Source organism: Dermochelys coriacea, chromosome 14 (genome assembly GCF_009764565.3).
Source record: "Dermochelys coriacea isolate rDerCor1 chromosome 14, rDerCor1.pri.v4, whole genome shotgun sequence".
Lineage (NCBI taxonomy): Eukaryota > Metazoa > Chordata > Testudines > Dermochelyidae > Dermochelys > Dermochelys coriacea.
In genome coordinates, this window is record NC_050081.1 from 25,207,893 (window position 1) to 25,232,023 (window position 24,131).

The window sequence follows — 24,131 nt, forward strand, 5'->3', positions numbered from 1 at the left end:
TACCCCTGCGGGACATGAGCTGCTACGCCTAGGCAAGCGTGGGGCAGGTTTGCCCTCCAACCGCATGTGAAAGGTGCCACACATACACATTAAGGCTGCTGGAGAGGCAGTCGACCCCCCTGCACATACTGCCACCAGAGCTGTGACTGCAGCCTTTGTATCTAGCTAGCTGGAATAACAATAGCTGTGAATCTACAGCAGCACCAGCAGCAAATCAAGTACATATCCCAGGTCCCAGGGGGGCTTATACAGCCCATGCTGCTGCAGGGCTGCCACAGCTTCACTGCTGTTGTCACTGGAGCACGCTAGATCGCAGTTAGTGCCGTCATGTCTACATGTGCTGTGATCACATCTCTGGTGACAGTGAAGACATGCTCATGAGTCCCATTGAAAGTCAATGGGACTTAGGCTCCTACGTTACTAAGGCCAGATGTTTAAAGGTATTTAAGTGTCTTAATACCTTTGGAAACCTGGTCCTCAGACACTTCTGGAAATTGTGCTCCAGATCTTGGTCCTATTGAAGACAATGAAAGTTTTGATATTGACTTCACTGGGACCAGAATTTAGCCTAACATGACTAAAAGAAGAACTTTAGGTCTACGTTTTCAGAAAGATCAATTTGAGCTTTGCCTGTACAACTTGCATGTAAAACTACAGTGCAACTGAGTGGTCAAGTGTAGGTTTTGCACATACAATTCCACATTTTTTACATGTAACTCAGATTCATCTTTTGATAATGTAACCATTTTTTCAAGATAAAACAGAATTATTGAAAATACAAGTGATTCTCTTACATAAATATTAAAAGAGAGGGTGACACATATAACAGGTAAGGATATACAGTAGAGTTGAGGCAGCATTATACACATACAGGCTGGTTGGCTGTGTTTCTGTGCAACCGATTATTTCAGTGATGCTGACTTTTAATTAAATTTTATTTATTGTATAATTAATTATGTCAGGGCACCGGGGTCAGAATAATTATTATTTTAAATCTAAATACGTAATTAATAAATAAAATAAATGATGTTAGTAGGAAAGTTATATTTGTAATTTTTTATCCACTCATTGTATTTGGCTAATTGTCCTACTACTAGTTTAGTTGTTAATCTAATATGGGCAGTAACTTGCTCCGCTTCTCAGTTCATAGAATCATAGACTATCAGGGTTGGAAGGGACCTCAGGAGGTCATCTAGTCCAACCCCCTGCTCAAAGCAGGACCAATCCCCAATTTTTTCCCCTGATCCCTAAATGGCTCCCTCAAGGATTGATCTCATAACCTTGAGTTTAGCAGGCCAATGCTCAAACCACTGAGCTATCCCTCCCCCCTCCACTGTTTTATTCTGATCAACCACTTTTCTATAAACGGTATTGGTTTTGCAGGGACGGTGGTAAGATTCACTTAATGGCTGCAGCCACAAGAATTCTAAGCAGGTATCTGTCTTTGTTTTAATTTCAGATCATTGTTAAATCAGGGCATTTTTCTAATGGCACAGTAATAGGACTTTGGGGGATATAGCCCTGAAATAACTCTTGCATCAATTTTCTAACATCAGGCCAGAAGCATTCAATTTGGGACAATCCCAGAAGATATGAAAATGATTCCCTATACCATGGCATCAACTCCAGCAATTTGCAGTGGATTTTGTGTCTATTGTGTTTAAGACACTGTTTACAAAATCATAAGAATTAAGGACAGTTTCAATGAGCTTTACTCCCAGTAGAACAGTGTGTAAGGAAATTAAAAGATAATCAGATCTCCAGTATAAGAAACCCCAAACAAATAGATATGTTCACTTTTTTCTATACAACTGCAAGGCAATACTGACAATATGAAGTTGGGGCGGGGAAGGGACATGAACCAGCCAGTCTCTGCTGTGGCTTGTAGAATACAGTGCTAGCCCTTTGTGAAGAGCAGACCAGTGGAAAATCATGGTTCAATACTTTTGTGATGCTCTGGGATTCAACCCTGACCAGAAGGGGGTTCTGTCCCAACTTCCCCTGTAACCCTGGGTACTTCTGTGCTGTGCAGCTTAGGCACAGAGCCCTGATAATCAACAGCCTGCTCACAGCACAATGACCTCACCTTGGCTTCCACTATCCTGATCCCTCCTTGCAGGGTGACATCTACAGCTCTTCAGTCCCAAGTCCACCCAAAACCAGGTTCCTTGTGGTGTCCAGTCCCTTGCACTGGTCCCTCATACAAATTACTAAGTCTGCTGCCTCCAAAGAGACAGCACACACACCAGCCTAGTAGTTTAGCTGCAGACCCACACTTCAGCTTCATACACAGCACTGACCAAGTGTATTAACAAAGAACACAGGCTGAAGTGATTAGAAGGATGAACAGAAAGCACAGGAGTGGTGACAAGAAAAACAAAACACACTTTCTAGTGACTAAAACTTCAGCAAGTTACAATTTCTGCCTAGGTAGGTTTCTCAACTATTTCCAGTTCCCAGAGACTTCAGCCCCCTTGGCTGAAGGATCCACCCTTTTCTGATTACAAGAGCTGTGTCCCCATGTATCCCCAGGGGATGGTACCAAAATGGTTGTCTGTCTTTGCTTATATTTCCCAAAGTCTATTGCCTCTGTTTTAGGAGTCTGGAAGGCTTCCTGAGGGTGCAAGCTCCATCCCTCATCATGATAACTATGTGGTCTTCCCCTCCCCCCAACTTGTTAACTTGATGACTTTGTTTACCTTTTATGAAGATGCACTTTTACTGTCCTCGGAGGTGTTACCTGGCTCAGTTTACATTGGAGATACAGGAAAACAGGCCAAACACCACTCCTTTCTCTAGGCTGAGCTTATGCACTCCTTGCAAAACTCCTGATAAGAATGTATTTCCATCACACATCTCTAATTCTTTCTACACCACCTGTACATACATTGTGTGAGAGCATTAATGACCAGTGTGTTTCCAGATTGCATATAAGATCACACATCTTTAAATACAATTAGAATGGGGAGGGGCGGGGGGAGAGGAGTGAGTGTGTCCGGTCTGATCTGAGGAATGTTATCTTGTGCCCTCTGTCTGTCAGCACTGAGGGGCTCCCAGGGTCACAACTTTTGCAGTTTTGCAAAAAAAGAAAATAGACACAAAGGGTCTGACTCACCACTCCAGTGATACCGTGCTGTAACCCCAGAGTAAACTGGAGTAAAGCCCTGGTGAATCAGGCGCAAAAACTATAGGGCCAGGTTCTGAGCCCTACTCCACACCCTGAGCACTGCTCAGCTGGTTCAGAAGGTACGCAGGCCTCCCACTGCTGAAGACACCCCTGGCCTAGGGGAGGCCCCAGAAGACCTAGAGCTGACAGAGCTAGCTCCAATACTTCCTACCCACATCCCCTAGTGTAGGGGGCATGTCTGGGGTGGGAAGGGATGTCTCAGACAGGGAGAGTACCTGGAATGCAATCTGCTCTAGCAGTCCCCAGCTAGCAGATGGTCTCCTAGAGAACCATAGCCAGCTGACACAGTGTAGAGCAGCCCTCAAGATAAGAACATAAGAATAGCCATACTGGGTCAGACCAAAGGTCCATCTAGCCCAGTATTCTGTCTTCCGACAGTGGCCAACGCCAGGTGCCCCAAAGGGAATGAACAGAACAGGAAATCATCAAGTGACCCACCCCCTGTCACCGATCCACAGCACCTGCAAACAGAGACTAGAGACACCATCCCTGCCCATCCTGGCTAATAGCCACTGACGACCTATCCTCTGTGAAATTATCTAGTTCTTTTTTTAACCCTGTTATACTCTTAGACTTCACAACATCCTCTAGCAAGGAGCAGGTTGACTGTGCATTGTGTGAAAAAATACTTCCTTCTGTTTGTTTTAAACCTGCTGCCTATTAATTTCATTTGGTGACCCCTTGTAATTGTGTTATGAAAAGGAGTAAATAACACTTTCTTATTTACTTTCTCCCCAGCAGTCATAATGTTATAGCCCTCTATCATATCCCCACTTAGTCGTCTCTTTTCCAAGCGGAAAAGTCTCAGTCTTATTAATCTCTCCTCATATGGAAGCCGTTCCATACCCCTAATAATTTTTGTTGCCCTTTTCTGAACCTTTTCCAATTCCAGTATATCTTTTTTGAGATGGGGCGACCACATCTGAACACAGTATTCAAGATGTGGGCTTACCATGGATTTATATAGAGTCAATATGATATTTTCTCTCATATTATCTATCCCTTTCTTAATGATTCCCAACATTCTGTTCCCTTTTTTGACTATTGCTGCACATTGAGTGGATGTTTTCAGAGAACTATCCACAATGACTCCAAGATCTCTTTCTTGAGTGTTAACAGCTAATTTATACTCCATCATTTTATATGTATAATTGGCATTATGTTTTCCAATGTGCATTACTTTGCATTTATCAACAGAGAATTTCATCTATCATTTTTATTAGAGCATAAGCTTTCGTGAGCTACAGCTCACTTCATCGGATGCATTCATCGTAATGCATCCGATGAAGTGAGCTGTAGCTCACGAAAGCTTATGCTCTAATAAATTTGTTAGTCTCTAAGGTGCCACAAGTACTCCTTTTCTTTTTGCGAATACAGACTAACACGGCTGCTACTCTGAAATCTATCATTTTGTTGCCCAGTCACTCAGTTTTGAGAGATCCTTTTGTAGCTATTTGCAGTCTGCTTGGGACTTAACTATCTTGAGTAGTTTTGTATCTTCTGCAAATTTTCCCACCTCACTGTTCACCCCTTTTTCAGATCATTTATGAATATATTGAATAGGACTGGGCCCAGTACAGACCCTGGGGGGACACCACTATTTGCCTCTCTCCATTCTGAAAACTGACCATTTATTCCTACCCTTTGTTTCCTATCTTTTAATCAGTTATCGATCCATGAGAGGACCTTCCCTCTTATCCCATGACAGCTTACTTTGCTTAAGAGCCGTTGGTGAGGGATCTTGTCAATGGCTTTCTGAAAATCTAAGTACACTATATCCACTGGATCCCCTTTGTCCACATGCTTGTTGACCCCCTCAACGAATTCTAGTAGTTTGGTGAGGCATGATGTCCCTTTACAAAAAACATGTTGACTCTTGTTCATCTATGTGTCTGTCAATTTTGTTCTTTGCTATAGTTTCAACCAGTTTGCCCGGTACTGAAGTCAGGTTTACCAGCTTGTAATTGCCGGAATCACCTCTGGAGCCCTTTTTAAAAATTGGCATCACATTAGCTATCCTCCACTCATTTGTTACAGAAGCTGATTTAAATGATAGGTTACAAACTACAGTTAGCAGTTCTGCAATTTCACATTTGAGTTCCTTCAGAACTCTTGGGTGAATACCATCTGGACTCTGGTGACTTATTACTATTTAATTTATCAATTTGTTCCAAAACCTCCTCTAATGACACCTCAATCTGGGACATTTCCTCAGATTTGTCATCTAAAAAGAATGGCTCAGGTTTGTGAATTTCCCTCACATCCTCAGCTGTGAAGACTGATGCAAAGAATTCATTTAGCTTCTCTGCAATGGCTTTATCGTCCTTGAATGCTCCTTTGGCATCTCGATTGTCCAGTGGCCCCAATGGTTATTTAGCAGGCTTCAGGCTTCTTATGTACTTAAAAATTTTTCACTATTACATTTTGTGTCTTTGGCTATCTCTTCTTTCAATTCATTAATTATATTTTTACACTTCATTTGCCAGAGTTTATGTGCCTTTCTATTATCCTCACTAGGATTTAACTTCCATTTTTTAAAGACTGTCTCTCACCATTTCTTTTACTTTGTTGTTTAACCACGGTGACACTTTTTTGGTTCTCTTACTATGTTTTTTAATTTGGGGTATACATTTAAGTTGAGCCTCTATAATGGTGTCTTTAAAAAGTTTCTGTGCAGCTTGCAGGGATTTCACTTTTTGCACTTTACCTTTTAATTTCTGTTTATCTAATTTCCTCAATTTTGTGTTGTCCCTCTTTCTGAAATTAATGCTACATTGTTGGGCTGCTGTAGTGTTTTCCCTGCCACAGGGATGTTAAATTTAATTATATTATGGTCACTATTACCAAGCAGTCCAGCTATAATCACTTCTTGGACCAGATCCTATGCTTCACTTAGGACTAAATCAAGAATTGCCTCTTCTCTTGCGGATTCCAGGACTAGCTGCTCCAGGAAGCAGTCATTTAAGGTGTCAGGAAACTTTATCTCTGCATCCCATCCTGAGGTGACATGTACCCAGTTAATATGGGGATAGTTGAAATCCCCCATTATTATTGAGGTTTTTATTTGTATAAAATATTTAATCTCCCTGAGCATTTCACAGTCACTATCACCATCCTTGTCAGGTGGTCAGTAAAATATTCCTACTACTATATTCTTATTATTAGAGCATGGAATTACTATTCATAGAGATTCTATGCTACAGTTTGGTTCATTTAAGATTTTTACTTCATTGATTCTGTACTTCCTTTCACCTGTAGTGCCACTCCCTCACCAGCATGACCTGTTCTGTCCTTCAGATATATTTTGTAGCCTGGTATTACTGTGTCCCATTGATTATCCTCATTCCACCAAGTTACTGTGATGCCTATTATATCAATATCCTCATTTAATATGAGGCACTCTAATTCACTTATCTAATTATTTAGACTTCTAGCATTTGGATATAAGCACTTTAAAAACTTGTCACTTTTTAGCTGTCTGCCATTACATGATGTAATTGAATGGGATTTTTTCTCATTTGACTGTTTCTCATCAGATCCTACCCATATTTTATTATCTTCCATCCTCTCTTCCTTACAAGGACATAGGGGATCTCCATTAATAGATCCACCCCAAGGGATGTCTCTGTCTGAACCACTTGCTCCTCCGCACCTGTCAGCTCTCCCCCTTTAGTTTACAAACTGCTCAATGAACTTTTTAATTTTAAGTGTCAGCAATTTGGTTCCATTTTGGTTTAGGTGGAGTCCTTCCTTCTGGTATAGGCTCCCCCTTTCCCAAAAAGCTTCTCAGTTCCTAATAAATCTAAATTGCGCCTCCCTAAATTGTGCCTCCCTACACCATCATCTCATCCACGCATTGAGACCCTGCAGTTCTACCTGTCTAACTGGCACTGTTCATGGAACTGGAAGCATTTCAGAGAATGCTACCATGGACTTCAATCTCTTACCTACCAGCCTAAATTTGGCCTCCAGGACCTCTCTCTTGTACTTCCCTATGTCATTGGTACCTACATGTACCACGACCACTGGCTCCTCCCCAGCACTACACATAAGATTTCTAGATGTCTCGAGAAATCCGCAACCTTCGCACCAGGCAGGCAAGTCACCATGCGGTTCTCCCGGTCATTGCAAACCCAGCTGTCTATGTTTCTAATGATTGAATCCCCCATAACTATTACCTGTTTCTTCCTAATACCTGGAATTCCCTCCCCCAGAGAGGTATTCTCAGTGCGAGAGGATACCATTACATAAACAAACTAGCAAAATGCAACCTAGATGGATCTACTATAAGGTGGGTGCAAAACTGGTTGGAAAACCATTCCCAGAGAGTAGTTATCAGTGGTTCACTGTCATGCTGGAAGGGCACAATAAGTGGGGTCCTTCAGGGATCAGTTCTGGGTCTGGTTCAGTTCAATATATTCATCAATGATTTAGATAATGGCATACAAAGTACACTTATAAAGTTTGTGGACGATACCAAGCTGGGAGGGGTTGCAATTGCTTTGGAGGATAGGATTAAAATTCAAAATTATATGGACAAACTGGAGAAATGGTCTGAAGTAAATAGGATGAAATTCAATAAGAACAAATGCAAAGTACTTCACTTAGGAAGAACAATCAGTTGCGCACATATGAAATGGGAAACGACTGCCTAGGAAGGAGTACTACAGAAAGGGATCTGGGGGTCATAGTGGACCACAAGCTAAATATGAGTCAACAGTGTAACACTGTTGCAAAAAAAGCAAACATCATTCTGGGATGTATTAGCAGGAGTGTTGTAAGCAAGACACGAGAAGTAATTCTTCCGCCCTACTCTGTGCTGATTAGGCCTCAACTGGAGTATTGTGTCCAATTCTGGGCACCACATTTCAGGAAAGATGTGGACATATTGGAGAAAGTCCAGAAAAGAACAACAAAAATGATTAAAGGTCTAGAAAATATGAGCTATGAGAGAAGATTGAAAAAATTGGGTTTGTTAAGTCTAGAAAAGAGAAGACTGAGAGGGGACATGATAACAGTTTTCAAGTACATAAAAGGTTGTTACAAGGAGGAGGGAGAAGAATTGTTGTTCTTGACCTCTGAGGATAGGACAAGAAGCAATGGGCTTAAATTGCAGCAAGGGCGGTTTAGGTTGGACATTAGGAAAAACTTCCTCACTGTGAGGGTGGTTAAGCACGGGAATAAATTGTCTAGGGAGGTTGTGGAATCTCCATCACTGGAGATTTTTAAGAGCAGGTTAGACAAACACCTGTCAGGGATGGTCTAGAATACTTAGCCCTGCCATGAGTGCAGGGGACTGGACTAGATGACTCTTCGAGGTCCCTTCTGGTCCTATGATTCTATTATTCTATGACATCATCTGGAAGGAAGTGTGATAGGATGCCCCCCCCTTCTGGGGTGCCACCTGATTTACTGGGGTACCACTGACCCCACCTTTTCCACCAGCCTTGGCTCCCTCACCATGTCCTGCTGAGCCAGACCCTTAAGCCTCCTTTAGCACACACACAGGTAGGGACACATCCAGCTGCAGAAAGACACAGACACTGAAATTAGTACTGCATGGGAAGGCTTTCAGCTAATGAATTGCCCAGCACTCAAGTTCACACCCCCTTTGGAGTATATACCCAAAATTGTGTTGTCTTGCCCTGCACAGAAAAATTGTACAGCATGAGCTAATTCACATTAGTCTCCTACCTCAATGTGGAGGAAGATATGTACAGCTTTTTGCCCCCCTCCCCCACCTCCAGTTATGAATTTAAAAAACTGGTTTAGAGAAAACCAAAACAAAGATAGATTTTACGTGATTATAATGGATAGCAAATAGATCAAAGCAGATTACTGAGCAAACAAAACAAACACAAACTAAGCTTAATACACCAAGGAAACTGGTTACAAGTAGTAATTTCTCACCCTAAATGTTCTTTTGCTCTTTCTTGCAGCTTAAAACTCCAGTTATTCCTTTTACGGGCCAGGCACCTTTTCCAGCCTGGGCTCAGTCCTTCCCCCCTCCTTTTGTCTTTGATTCTTAGATGTTTCCAGCAGTCATCCTGGGCGGGGATTCAGTGGAGAACTGAACCAAGATTAACTCAATTCCCTGCTTTAAATAGGATTTACATATGGTGGGAATCCTTTGTTTCCCAGCTTGATCCCCACCTCCTATTAATGGAAAAATACTAGTAGTCCAAGATGGAATCCAGTACCAGGTAACATGAGCATATGACCCTGCAGTGTCAAAGCAGCCAGGAGCAGCATACCAGGAAGTTTCTCAGAAAAGTGGGAGATTTGCATCTTCAAATTCTTATTGTTCTCCCTATTGGCCCATTCAGGCTGATAGCATTCTGTCTGGTGGGCGTTCCCCAGGTATAAACCCACTTGTAATTGTTACATAGTCAATATTCCTAAATTCAGATACAGAAATGATATATGCATAAAAATAGAATAATCATATTCAGTAAATCATAACCTTTCCTATGATACCTCACATGACCCATCTGGCATGAAGCACATCTTAGTTATGCCATATTCATATCATAACAATATCTGTATGAAGAATATGGGGCATAGTGTCACAGGAGGGTCCCAGGTTGCTGCAGTCTATGCCCATGACTGTGCAAAAAAAACCAGGGAGCTGTCACCAATTCTCTGACAGCATATTTGCTCTGCTGCCCCTAGCATAAGCTGGATGCAGCAGTCAATTGAGCAAGTGTCTTAAGATGAATACAGGCCCTTTAAGAGTTATTTCTCTGACAATAATCTGTATTAACATCAAGTAGAACAGGCAGCCAAAATGACTTTGTGACTCTAGTTAAATATGTAATTGTTTATTTTTCTTTCTTATGCTTTACTTTGAAAGCACTACAGGTTAGCTTTGTAACAGGGCATCACCGGATTATCCCATCTCTTGCCTGGCAGCGTCCATGGAAACTGCTCTAGCTTAAAATACAGATGTCAAGTGACCATCCAGCGTAGTAGTAGCTCTAATACTGGCATCAGAATAGGATCCTGTTTCTGAAGTTAATAAGTAATTTGAACTCTGCTTTTAACAGGAGAACATCCCCTCTGAACCATATACAAAGGGAAGCAATTTTTTTTAAGTGAATTCTAAATCTTAAAGTGAAGGTAATGCTGATTAAGCATGCTAGTTTACAAGCTCCAGAGACTGAATCATAGCAGCATAAAAATCAGATATAAAACTGATGTGAAGATACATCCATTCCTTCCCACTAGCTCTGCTGGAGTCTCCTTTACAATAGAATTTCCCACCCTTTGTCCAGTCTGCAAGCTCCTGTTTATATGCAAAACTGTACAGCACAAGCTTCCATAGCTCATCAAATCCTTGGCTGTCCACTGAGATTGTCAATAAATGAGGCCAATTAGTGTGTAGGGGGAAAGTTACCTATTAGGAACTGAATCCCACCCATTCATTTCATGCAGGTCAACCAACAACTGGCAGCGGATATAACTTTTAGACCTAGCAGTGGAACACTGTGTATTGTATCATCATCATCATCAAATAGTAACAATCCCTGGAGATGAGGCAATGTCTTTTACTGGAACAACTTCTGTTGGTGGAAGGTACAAGCTTTCAAGCGTCCAAGAAGAGCTCTGAGTAGCTCAAAAACTTGTACCTTCCACGAGCAGAAGTTGGTCCAGTAAAACGTATTACCTCACCTACCTTGTCTCTCTCCTATCCTGGGACCAACATGGCTACAACAATACCGCAGAATAATAATCCCCAGCACTTTTCAGCCATGGAACTCAAAGCGTTTTACAAAGCAGATCAGCATGGTAACCCCCGAGTTACAGATGGTGATAATGACACTGTCCCATCAAACCAGAAAGCCTTCAAGAGCAAACGAATGTCATTGTTCCTGGGGTATCTAAAAGGCCCTTGTTCTACTTCGTCTCAGCAAGCGCAAGCTGTAAGCATAAGGAAGTGTCCTAGCTCCAATCCCTTAATAGTACACACGTTTGTTAGGCTGATACTTCACAAATACATTGTCTTTCAAAATTAGTAAAAACAGCCAGAGATAGTAGGAGTCCTGATCCCTCACATCCTACACCGACTGTGGGATTTGCTGTACACTAGGTAATATTATCACATTGCATATAGTTTAGGCTTTTCCATCTCTGCATTTGCTGTATTATCCACCCCTTGCCTAGGTTAAGCTATTTTCTGGGTTCAGGGCTGGTCAAGCAGGCCAAAGTGCTCATGTATAATTTTCTTAGCTTGAAACAAAATCTGTGCTTTACCAAATGGAGTTCCACCTACTGAAATTCCCCGTCATTTCAACTGGGACCTGCGTTCCTCTCCTCCTGCACTGACGTGTGTGCACCATTGTGGTGCGGTCTTAAACAGCTGCCATATTCAGCCTCAGAAGTAGCTGCTTTTGCATGGATACAGAGTGCCATGATTCCGGTGTGCTTCCTGTGCTGTATGGATGTGCAGTACTGTGGAAAGCCCCAATCCTGAGTGACTTCAGCTCCATGCCCCCAAGGAGCTCTGCCCTACAGATGCTGAGCCCACTACCCCCAAGGTAAATAGCAAACCTCCCATTGGCTCTTTCATTGGCCAGCACCTCAGATGGTGTGAACCAGTGTGACTCCACTGATGGCGCGATGCTGATTTGCACCAGCCAAGGATATGACCCTTTAAAGCTTGTGGAGATTCATGAGGATGAAGATGCTCTGTTAATGCAAGAGGTGATTATTAGATTAATTATAAAAATTTAGATGTTTTCCAAAAATAATAGAAGATGTACAATGTGTCACTGCTGAGGAATGTGTCTAAGCTGGCTCTGCCTCTTGCTGCCCTTCAATGCCGACTGTAGCAGTAAAGTTGTGCAAGATCATTTTTAGAAGAATGCTGGCCATCACCATTTCTAAACAGCTCATTTCATTAAGACTAATGCTGTTTGTAAGAGCACGTTTCAGGATTTGAGCAGGGTTCTTCCTGAACCTTGAAATGGCTAAGCAGAAGGGAGTGCTAAGGGAATGGGAAGTGCTTTGAAAGAAGCCTGAAGCTGTGAGGAGCAGATGCTGAGCAGCAGAAGGTTGGGCTGCATCACTTCTCCTAGTTGACACTATTTGCTTTCACCAGGTGAATGTTGTAAAAAGGCATCTGTTGATGTGTCATACAAAATATGTACAAACTCTTCATGCAAATAAAGCTCATGTCTCTGTGCCCACCTGAGTTTTGCATATGCCTGCCCACAAACTCATCACTCCAGCTTCAGGGTGCATTGGCACCCCTCCTTGTACACAAGCTTCACCAGGCCCTACATAAGTGCTCTCCTTGGAACATAGGTAGTGTTCAGAGAATGGGGGCAGAGCCATGGGTTTGCCCAGATTTTCCTGCACTCTTCAGAATCCAAGCCTTGATCATTACAACTAATGGAATTTCCCCTTGTCCTTCTAGTTGCAAAGAGCTGCAGTGCAGCCAAGGCAGACAGTGCCCAGGCTGCATGCAGCACTGGCACTGCATAATGGGAGGTGAGATTGGGGCCAGCTTCAGTGCAGTGGTGAAGTGGGGAAGAGACCAAAGGAGCTTCCATGCAGGGACCAGCTACAACTGCAGTCTCTGTGCACAGAGCACAAGGGGTGCTCCCCACCAGCTTCCGCATGGGTGTTAGCCACACACAGGGTATAGCTTTCCTTGGAGCTAGGGCTGTGATTCCCAGCTGGAGGAACCAGACTCCCTTAAGCGCTCCTCGAGCAAGCATGCTAAAAATAGCAGAATAGCCAGAGTAGCATGAAGAGCAGCAGTGACGAAACAGGCTAGCTACCCTGAATAAACCTGACCTGAACTCGTGGGTATGTACATGGGGTGGCTAGCTCATGCCGTTGCCTGGACTATCACAGCTACACTGCTCTTTTCAGCATGTTAGCTCAATGCCAGTGTATCTGCTCAAACCGGGAATTTCAACCCTAGCTCCATGGGCAGATGTAGCCGCAAATGGGCCCTGAGGGGTGTAGCAGCATGCATGCTCCCTTGGCAGCCTACGAGCTCCAGGAGGCATTGTGGCTCCCTTAGGCACTGGGGCCCTGGAGCAGTCATTGAAGTAGTTCTGCTCCTTCCCGCAGCCCCAGTGTTGGCCTGGGCCTAACAGGCACAGCGCAGCCCTCCATTGGTGGGCACGGAAATGCAGCTGCAGCTGAGCTATCTGACAGGCCCTGTGGGCTCTAGCCTGGGCCCCAGTAAAAACACTGGTTGGTGCCTGGTGAGGGAGAGAGCTCAGAGTAGCCAGGCTGAGCCACTCGGTGCCAAAAGCAGCTTCACACCCAGAGCCCAGAGCCCAGAGCCCTCGCAGTGCCCAGCCAGCTGCTGCGTGCAGCCTCGGGTCCTTGATGCCCCCACGGTGCCGTGCCAGGCATGATGCCATCTCGCCCACTACCTGATGGAGTTGATGCAGTCTCACGCCCAGGGAGCTGCACAACGGGCAGTGCCCAGCAGAGCCCAGCAGAGCTGGATGTTCTCCAGACTTCAGCCCCATCCCATTGAAGTTAGTGGAAAACTGTGGCTAGCTGCCCTGAGGGCAGGATCAGGCCCTAATAGGATTGCCCAGGTAGAAGAGAAACCCGGCTGCAGGGAAGGGGCTGGCAGAAGGGGTATGGTGGCACTGCACTGGGGTACCACCCCCAGCTCTTCCACTGCCCTCTGGGCAAGCTTGGCAGGGTGCCTTGCCCCGAGTGCCTTTGCACGGTACTTTGCTACCTCTAGCGGGGCAGAGTGATACAGCTGTGTTACTGTGGCAGTGTAAGTACCAGGGCACCCAGCACATCAAGCCCCCAGGGTGCTAATATTGCACCAGGTGCACAGCAACTCAGACACAAGCACTGTGGGTGCTTCAGCAGTTCATTCTTGTAGGCACTAACCCTGGTAGGTCCCACACCCACATTTACTAGAGCTGCAGGAAGGGGAAGGGTGCAGGTACCCTAGCTCTGGAGGCTTAACCAGTTCCAGGTGAGCAATAGCGGCTCCTGTCTGGGTCCCTGGGAAGTCCAGTTGTGAGTCAGGGCTAGTGCCTGGGATATCCTCTCCAGTCCAGTATCTATTCAAGCAACCAGGCGCTTTCATGTTTCCAGGCCAGGCTGAAGAGAAACCAAGCCACAAGGGAAGGGCTGGCAGAAGGCGGATGGTGGTAGTGGGCTGGGAGTCAGAAGTCCTGAATGCCACCCCTAGCTCTGCCGCTAGTGTCTCTCAGTGGGCATCTCTGCACTGGCTCTCTGCCCAGCAGTTGCAGGATCCCCCTAAGCACCCCACAGACCCACACCCAGCTGTAGCATCCATCAGTCACAGCTTCTTCTGTACATGGCTCTGCAGCTGGTTCCTGGGGATTCCTCTCTGCATCCAAATTCTCTGCAACTCCTGGATAGCCATGCAGCTGCCACTGCCCAGCACAGACCAGCCACTTCCTGGTGGAGGACCTTCCCCTCCTCCCTGGCCAGGGGAAAGGGATGTGCAGTGAGAGAGAGAGCTGATGGGAGTTGCAGTCCCCTGCTTGGCAGATCCATCACAGCGGTATTACTCAGAGGCCCCGCCAGGCTCAGGGCTCTTGTTGTGCTGAATGTTGTACCAATACATAAGAAAATATGGTCAATGCTTACAGTAAAAAAAAAGAGCCTTCCCATGTAGTTAGAATCAGAAACGACTGCAGTATCTCAGACGCCAAGGCATGGGAACTGTGGGTAAAGGCTGGCTGTTTAGTGGCAGCCACTCGCAGTAACCCTGAGCATTCGTTCCATCCCCCAAAGCATCCCAAAGGACTGGACACCCTGGGCATTCTCTCTGTGTTCGGAGAAAATAGCAGGGGGATTTAACTCTGGCTGTGTGGAAATGGGAAGGGACTGTGTTCTCCCATCCTGCACCTGGCTCACAGAAGCCAACAGGTGATGTGAACAAAAAAATCAATGTCTGATTCTAACATTGTGAAATTCTGACCCGTCTCCAAGCAGAAAGAAACTTCTACTTAACTAGTGATGGTGTATAAATTGCATGTGCAATTCCTACGGACTGGAATCCATCAGTTCCCTGAACCTGAGTCTTAAATACATTATGCAAAAGTCAGCGCAAGTAGTCTCCACCCATCTCAGTTTATTCATTAGTTTTGCTGAAAGATAGACAGTAGTTTTCAAGGTGACCTCTCATTTGCCAGATTCATTATGTGCTGCTCCTGATTGACTGGATGAAAAACAGATGGTAAGCAAACATACTGATTCTGTGCAAGCCTATTAGAAAAGTATGGCGCTTAATTTCACACACCTCATGCAAGCAGTCAATTAACTCTCTTGCTTTGACACTAAACACAAATCCCATACATATGACTGGGCTTATTTTAGTTGTCCAAGCCTCCATGCAAAATGTAGATTGTATGCAGGTTCTTGCTGACAGATTTGCAAAAGGATGTTACCCTAATTCTTCACTACCCGAGCACAAACAGAGGGGTGGGGGCATTGTCTCAGTGCTGATGAAGTCGCTGTTTCCAGTATAATATCTAATCAATTGTTTCTACTGCCACAGTGAGTGAAATGCACTTCCTAATCCCAGGATCAGGCCATTAGACATGGACTGAAGTCATCACCCAGACAAATCGATCTCAAAGCAATAGCGCATTCGGTAGATAACTTCAGGTTAGGTTTTGTTTACCAGAGAACAATCCCAGCCTGGGGAGCTATACACATGCCTTGGCTGAAGAGGAGAGGTGTTTATTAATCCAGTTTTGGTTATTACTGAGCTAACAGGAAAATGGCCCAAATTCCTATTGTTGGTGTGAAATGGCTAATGATTTCTCAGACAGAATTGGGATAAAAATCAGGCTCTTCTAGAGTCATAGGCTTTTCTTCTTCTGTCCAGGGGATGAAACTGGCTGTTTGGTGTTGAGAGAGGGATGGTGAGTCCTGAGGACAGCAGCAAATCATTGCACATGGTTCCTGAAAGCTGCCATGCAGCTCTGGGTGCCTGCACTCACCCCACTGCACTATAACTAGGCTGTGATGTGCGGCTGAGACGAGTGTAGCTCCCACCCATGACTGGCTGCCAGGGCACTGAGCTGAGCCACTGCCCCTGCCTGACGCCTCATCAGCGGGCAGCCTGGTGAGTTCCAGGGGGAAGCTGCACCTTGAGGTAGGTTATCCCGCAGGAGGCCCCATTGTAGCTGTAGCAACCGCAGCGCAGTTAGTGAGGACAGCGGCTGAATGGGGAACAGGGGAGGCTGGGTTGGGTTTGAAATGTTGCACGTGGTTCTGACTGGAGCCAGTGGGGTGCTGTCAGAGTGATCCAGCTGCAGGGAACTGTCAGTGTGTGAGGATTGGGGGAGGAAGCTATTTCCTGCGGGGATGTAGGGTTGTCTGTTCAGCCTCTCTCCCCGACTGCATGTCTGAGCTGTGGGAGGGAGGATTCTCTGGTGACAGAGAGGTTTAAATTAAGCACAGGGAACACACAGTGGGAGGGAGGTTGTGATGGCAGCCCTGCATTTCCCTAGAAGGGCTGTGAGAGCTGCCAGATCGGTGCCGTGTGCTCAGAGAACTGGGAAGAGTGCCAGTGTGAATGCTGTGCTAAGGAAAGAAGGGTAACGTTCCCGCAGAGCCCAGTGCCGGGTTTCTATGGCACTATTCTGCTCTCTCTAGTGGGAGCAGCAGGGAGAGCAGGTTCATGGTTCCACCAAGCACTCTGGGTTCTAGTCCTGCTCACCCCTGTATGCCACACACTGAACTGAACTGGAATGATCCTTCCTCCAGCTCTGCCTGGGGTCTCGGTGCTAAGAATTCACTAGGTACCAGAAGACACCGAAACCTCCTAGATATTCGCATCCTACAGGAATGGAGCTGCCTGCCTGTCTCCATCCCGTCTGACATTAGGACAGGAATGCTCCAAAGGAGGAACAGGACAAAGCAGAGAGCAATTGCTAGGAATAAGAGCAATACAACTGCAGGTTGTTTTTGAAGAGCCTTTCTTTCCCACAGCCTTTACCTCAGTTTCTGGCTGTGCCATATGCAAAGGATGGATGTGTGTGTCTGTGTGTATGTTGGGGGGGAGGGGGGAGTTTGAGTTGCATGGAAAAAGTTCCACTCCCTAGGGTTGCCAGGTGCCATGTTTTCAACCACCCCAGAGCCCACAACCCCATCTAGAGCCCTCATCCCCTCTTGCAGGGGATGGAGTGAGCAGGGGCGGGACCTTGGAGAAGGGGTGGAGCAGGAGTGGGGCCTCAGAGAAGGGGGCGGGGTAAGGGTGTTTGGTTTTCCACAGTCAGAAAGTTGGCAACCCTACCTATGGGGGAACAGCCCAGGGATGTGTTGAACTCAGGTGTGAAAAGCTGTGTTTACACAGTTAATTGCAACCCACTTTTGTGAATTGTGTTGAAAATTTTGCTGCAGAGGAAAAGCAAATTTCTGCCTGGAACAAATGTCTAAGAAGTGATGGTTTTTGGTGTGGGGGTGAAAGGCCCCTATTTCTCAGTGTGCAAGGGAATTTATTTGAAGAAGTTGTGCCTTAGTCCACTGGGTAATGGGTTAGACCCAGAGGTCAGATTCAGCCTGCGGCAGACAGCATAATGTCACTGATTTACAGCAGGACTGAATTTGACCCAGAACCTGTAGAAGAGCAAGAAGACTCCAAACGCATGGAGCCATGCAGGCTGTATTCTGGGCTTTGATGAGGAAGTATCTGCTCCCTAGGGCGAAGGAGAATGTCTGGAGATCCCATGAGAGAGAAACCACTGCTGGAACTGTGAGCCAGGAGACCCAACCCCTGCTGTTTTTGCCATTAAGTCCTGTCTTGGTTCAAAGTACTCACAGCAGAGCCTGTGTATTTGCAGATTAGGATAACAGCTTAATCCTGTGTCTGCTGGACACTTCGGGGCCAGTCCTTTTTCCATTGAACTCAAAGGCAAAACTCCCATTAGTTTCAGTGAGCAGAGGATTGGGCCCTTTCTCCCGCAAAGCAATAACCCACTTTAGAGGGCTAAAGATGCTGGAGGCTCCGAGATGTTACAGTCATTTGCCTCATGGCAGCAGTGATGATGAAGAGTCACTAGTGGAGGAGTCTAGCAGTGCGGAGAGAGGCAAGCCCTCTGCATCCCTCTGTGTGCTCCTCCAATGCCCATCTGCCCATCAGTGAGGCAGCACCAATGAGGCAAATGCAGATGAGCCTGACGGGGTGTCAGGATGCAGCACACTCTCACAGGGCTGGTATTGCTCTCAGGTAACAGAGTCACTAGGGAAATGGGGCCACATAAAGACCTTGTTTAGAAGTGGGATGTTCAAAGGTATCTAAGTGAGATAGGAGCACAAGTACTACTGGCTTTCCCTGAGCTGACTTTCAATGGGACGGCTTCTCCCAAGTCATTACACACTGGTCAGAATCCCTCCGCAGGGTCTGTTGTTACTTGTGCTGGTTTATATCCAGACTCTGGCTGCCCATGCACCAGGGCAAAGAGCCCCACCACATGCACCTTGCAGAAGTGAGGCCTGTCCTGCACAATGCCAGGCATAGAGCTTTTTCTGCACTGCCTCCATATCAATCCTGGGCGCAAGGGGCATTCTGGTGGGTGGGGGTGTGTGTGTCACGGGCAGAGCAGAGGTAGAGGGAAGCACAATGGGATATATTGGGGTCAGGATAAGGTGTGGCCAGGGCAGTCCCATGCCCCCCATTCCATGCCTATTCAAAGCTCCATGAGGCTAAAGGGCTGTCCTAGCCTACACAGCCCCAGCAGTTCCTGGATAAAGGCCGTGCCAGCTGGCTCCCCATGTCCCTGGGCTGGTGCTGGCATACAGGCTGAGGCATGCACGCTCTTCTCCCTGAGAGTGCTTCTTGGGGAGTCTCAGGGTTCCTTCCCCACTCTGAACTCTAGGGTGCAGATGTGGGGACCTGTATGAAAGACCCCCTAAACTTATTCTTACCAGCTTAGGTTAAAAACTTCCCCAAGGTACACACTTTGCCTTGTCCTTGAACAGTATGCTGCCACCACCAAGCATTTTAAACAAAGAACAGGGAAAGAGACCACTTGGAGACATCTTCCCCCAAAATATCCCCCCCAAGCCCTACACACCCCCTTTCCTGGGGAGGCTTGAGAATAATATCCTCACCAATTGGTTACAAAATCATCAAAGACCCAAACTCTTGGATCTTGGAACAATGGAAAAATCAGTCAGGTTCTTAAAAGAAGGATTTTATTAAAAAAAAATAAAAAAGTAAAAAGGAAGGTAAAAATCATCTCTGTAAAATCAGGATGGAAAATACTTTACAGGGTATTCAGATTCAAAACACAGAGGATCCTCCTCTGGGCAAAACCTTAAAGTTACAGAAACCAGGAATAAACCTCCCTCTTAACAAAGGGAAAATTCACATAAAACAAAACAAACTAATCCGCCTTGCCTGGTTTACCTATACTGGTTGCAATATTGGAGACTTGGATTAGGATGGGTTGGAGAAGATGGATTTCTGTCTGGCCTCTCTCAGTCCCAAGAGAGAACAACCACGTAAACAAAGAGCACAAACAAAACCTTTCCACCTCCCCTCCCCCCCAGCAAGATTTGAAAGTATCTTGTCCCTTTATTGACCAGGTTAGCTGAGCTTCTTAACCCTTTACAGGTAACAGGATGTTGCCTCTGGCCAGGAGGGATCTTATAGCACTATATACAGAAAGGTGGTTACCTTTCCCTTTATATTTATGAGAGGGAGGTAGCTGCAGAGAGCTGTGCCACCAGCTGTGCTGCGGGTATGAGAGCTCCGAGGAAGGACTGTGGCTGAGTCAGGATTGGGAGTCTGGCCTCCCCCACGCCATCCTCGGACGCTCTCACCTAGCGTGCTGGGAATCCTGAGACAAAAGCAAAGCCCAGACAGTGTTGCCTTTTTGGGGCTCCTCAGGCAGTGCAAGCAGCCCGGGCTAAGCCAGGCCCTTTTGTTACATGAGGCTGATGCAGGGATGAAGGGGCTCAGCTCTCAGAGCAGACTGGCTGGCGTCTCCGAGTGGCATCAGAATTTTGCACTCTTGCCATACCTGTCAGACCCAGCCGCTCCCTGAATCCATTCAGACCAGGTCACATGACCCAGGCCTACTGCACGCTCGGCCAGGACCCCAGCTGTCCCTCCGGCAGTCTGACACTAGGCTTCCAGCAGTTGTGATCACTGCTATTTTGAATAGCCTGATCTCTGCCTATTTTAACACCCTCACACCAGAGAGATATCAACATCATCATTCAATAGGCCTTTGGCTGGGCTGATGAAAGACTATTTTAAACTCCGGCTTCAGTCACTCCACCTGACTTTCGGCAAAGGGATGTGCTTTCAATGCCAAGCAAACTCCGCAGACTGCCTGGACCCAGTGGCTTGGCCTCTTTTCTCCACTAGCATTATAAAATCCAAATGCACCAGTCATCATGTCTAGAGATATGCTCAGTGCTAGCAAGCATGCAGAGGGCTCTGTTTCAAGATGCTGATCCATGGTCTCCCTCTGTGACAAATAACAAAAGCAATATGCAGTGAGGAGCCTGAACTCTGCTGGAGGCTGCCCCTCATTCCTGCACCAGAAATTGCTGCAGAAATTCATACATCTCTTTATGAATGCAGGCCTGTTCTGCAAGCTCACATGCCCAAACGGACTCTGCACCAATGGGAAGTCCCTTTGTGGGTGCAGGGCTCTGCCATGCATAGGAGCTCATGGAATCAGAGCTTTGGGCAGAAATAGTTTGGCAGGCAGGCTATACGTGGCCCTTGGGGAAACACCTCAGTGCTATCTATATTGTCACACTGTAACCCTAAACACTTTACATCCCAAGGCCAGAGAGCAGGACACCTAGGGTTTCCATATGTTAACAAGGGACACACAAAACCTGGGAGCTGACACTGGAGAGAATGGACAACTGGTGGAAATTTAAAGTCTTCTGCAGCCCGGGAGGGCAGTAATACAAAGGCTGGTGTGCACAACAGCACCTCCTTTAGGGAGTTCACAACGATCGGCCTGGTCCCTCCTTCCTAGAGCCTCATCACACTGCCTTCCTATCACAGTCACTCTCGGCAGCCTGCATCACAAAAGTTTCCTTACACAAGACAGGTTTTAAACCAAGTCCTATTTCTGGAGTGACAAGGAGAGCCCACAATTAGAAACAAAATCATGCCAAGCATGGAAAAACGATATTACTGACAGCAACTATAGGCTGAGCGTTTTTCAGTTACAATACTAATTGTCATCATTGCACGATGTGAGAACTAGCACTTCCATAGTGCAGTGCAGCTGAGGATTTCAAAGCACTTTACAAAGGCCCACCTTTGTGTCATGATCCCCGTTTATCAGTTGGGGAAAATTCAGCACCGAAAGGTGCAGTGACTCGCCCAGGGTCAGTCACAGAGCTGCAGTAGCCCCTAACTCCACCTCTCACTTATGTCAAAGGGAGCATCTCCATGCCTGTCCATGGTAGCTGGGGATTGTGCTTGGCATGATATTTGGGGTCTGAGCAATGCTGGAAGCAGAGCCACCTGCCGACAGAGGAAGCAATATTGAGCTCTGTTCCCTGTAGGAAGGGTCACCAGGAAGCAGGATGCTGGGGCGGGGGCTGCTATCATAACTGGTGTTCTATAAAAACACAGACAGATTAGCCAGCAGAAAGGAGTGTTGTGGTTTCCTGACCGAAGCCAGATCCTGTCACCCTCACTCACTGGGCACTAACTTCCTCCATATGCAGCAGCACAACGGAACCCAGTGAAGCCTCAAACACCAACGAGGGATGGTCTAGATAATACTTAGTCTCAGGGGCAGCGAGTATCATAGGCCAGGGAAGGCTAAGGCCCAGGCTGTGACCCCGTCCATGCTCTGCCCCCCACATCCTGAAGCCAGTGGGGGCTCAGCTCCAGCTGTGGCCTGGAGCTTGGGGATCAGCCAGCGGCTAGGGGCTGGGGCAGCCAGGGGTGGCTCGGGCTGGTGCTCAGGCCAGCCCAGGGGTCAGGCCAGCCGAGGCAGCTCAGACTGGCCCCAGAGTCAGGGCAGCTGGCTGGTGTTGGGGCGTCCAGTGTGGCCCAGGAAGGCATGGCTAGGGTGGCTCAGGCTGGCCTGGGCCAGCGTACCTGGGGTGGGCCAGCCGGCACAGCTTGGACCATGGGAAGCTTAGGGCTCTAGCTGCGGGGGGGAGGAGAGACTGTGGAGGAGAGACTCAGGGGGTGGAGTTTCAGGTGGAAGGTGCAGGGCTGGTGGGCTAGCCTTCCTGAATGGGTGGTTCATCTACTGCCTATGCTTAGTCCTGCCATGAGTGCAGGAGACTGGACTAGAAGACCTCTCGAGGTCCCTTCCAGTCCTATGATTCTATAGAAATGCAGTCTCTGAGACCCATGCACAACAGGTGACGGGGGCCGTGGCCATTCTTGCCAGTTCAGGCCCAAGCACATGGCCCCTTTCTCCAGAGCACCCCACTCACTCCTGAGGGGTGGACGGTTAGGTCAAGAGACAAGGCTCAATTATCCTCGGTTGTCTGATGGGATAGAGTTCCCCTGTGCCCTATTGACAGGTCCAGCAGAGGCAGGAGCTCAGCTCGAAGACCATCTAAGATATGTTGTTAGGTTTGAAAAACATGATGGTCTGAAGTTCAGCCATGTGCTTTAGCCCATGACACAGAAAGGTCAGTTACTAAAAGCAGCAAGAAAACAAATGCCCCCCCATCTTCCTGAGAGACACTCCTGTTTGTGGGAAATCCTCACCCAGGCTGGCCCCAGCAATGCCTCTAGAGTCTGCCAGGAGTCTCCTTTCACCTGAGCCATTTGAACTCTGCAGGTACATCCACAATGCAGCTGGGAGCGTGCTTCCCTGTGCAGGTAACTGACACACACTAGCTCTGCTCGAGCCAGCACACTAGAAATAGCAGTGTGGCTGTGTTGGCACGGGCAGTGGCTTTGGCTAACTGCCCATGTCCATACCCAGGGGGCACGCGGGCATGTACTTGGACAGCTAGGCCAAGCTGATGCCCATGCTGCTGTGGCCACATTGCTGTTTTTAGTACACTTGCTTGAGCAGCGCTAATGTGTCTGTCTCCCCAGGCTGGGAAGCACGCTCCCAGTTGCTCTGCAGAAATACCCTTCAGCAGAGCAACCTTGAGGCAGCTCAGGAACATCAGCAAAAACCCAGTTCTCAAAACAAATGTTCCCAACATGCATCTGACCCTTCCTAGAAATATTTTGGCTTGGGATATCACCTTTTTCTAGGATACCAGGATGAAAGTTCAGTTGTGCATGGGCCTTAAACCCTTTACAGTCTCTGTTCTCCAGGTTCTCTGTCACGACAGGAGTCAGATTGGCATCAGACAACACAGGAGGCTTCAGGAACTGTCACTACTTCCCCTCCACCAAACCCTTAAAACAATAATCTCCTCCCAAAGAGAGAATGGGATGATACCAGAACTCAGGAAGTGAATTCTTAGGGCTAGTAGCCAGTCTGAATGGCACATATCAATAGTAGACTCCATCTAGGGCAGAGGGAGAGGAGAATTGAAGAGCCCCACCCCCAAAAGGGGCAGTGTTTGAAATCATGTGGTTGATTTAAAGGGAGGGTGTGTTGTATTCTACAGTAAACACAAAACACTGGAGTGCAGAAAGCAGAAAAGCAACTTCCCCACATGGCGGGTTTGGTCGCTTATACATAGATATTAATGGCATCTGTGCTAACTTTGTCCTCAGAAATGAGATATTGGAGCCCCTGGGGAATAGGCAACAGTGTAATATTCTCTGTCAATAACGAGATGACTATCTTTACCATTGACTTAACAAAGGAGTCTGTGCTCTGTGGGCAGCACTTCTTCACTGCAATTTGCATTTGTTAATAGTTGCAGTGAAGACGAAAGGCAGCAAAGTTTTGGATTTCATTTCCCATGGCTTGGCTGGTGTCAGTTTGAATTATAGTGTAGTGCCTAGCTGTCAGATTTGGTTCAGATGTAGGGGATCGGCTCTGCTACCCGGCAGGTGGAT

The 24,131-nt window shown here is 46.7% G+C and overlaps 1 protein-coding gene across 1 annotated transcript in view; it reads left to right on the forward strand.

Annotated features, from left to right (window-relative positions):
- SHISA6 (shisa family member 6) overlaps window positions 1-24,131 on the forward strand; it is a 395,911-nt gene that overhangs the window by 348,921 nt on the left and 22,859 nt on the right. The window lies entirely within an intron of this gene.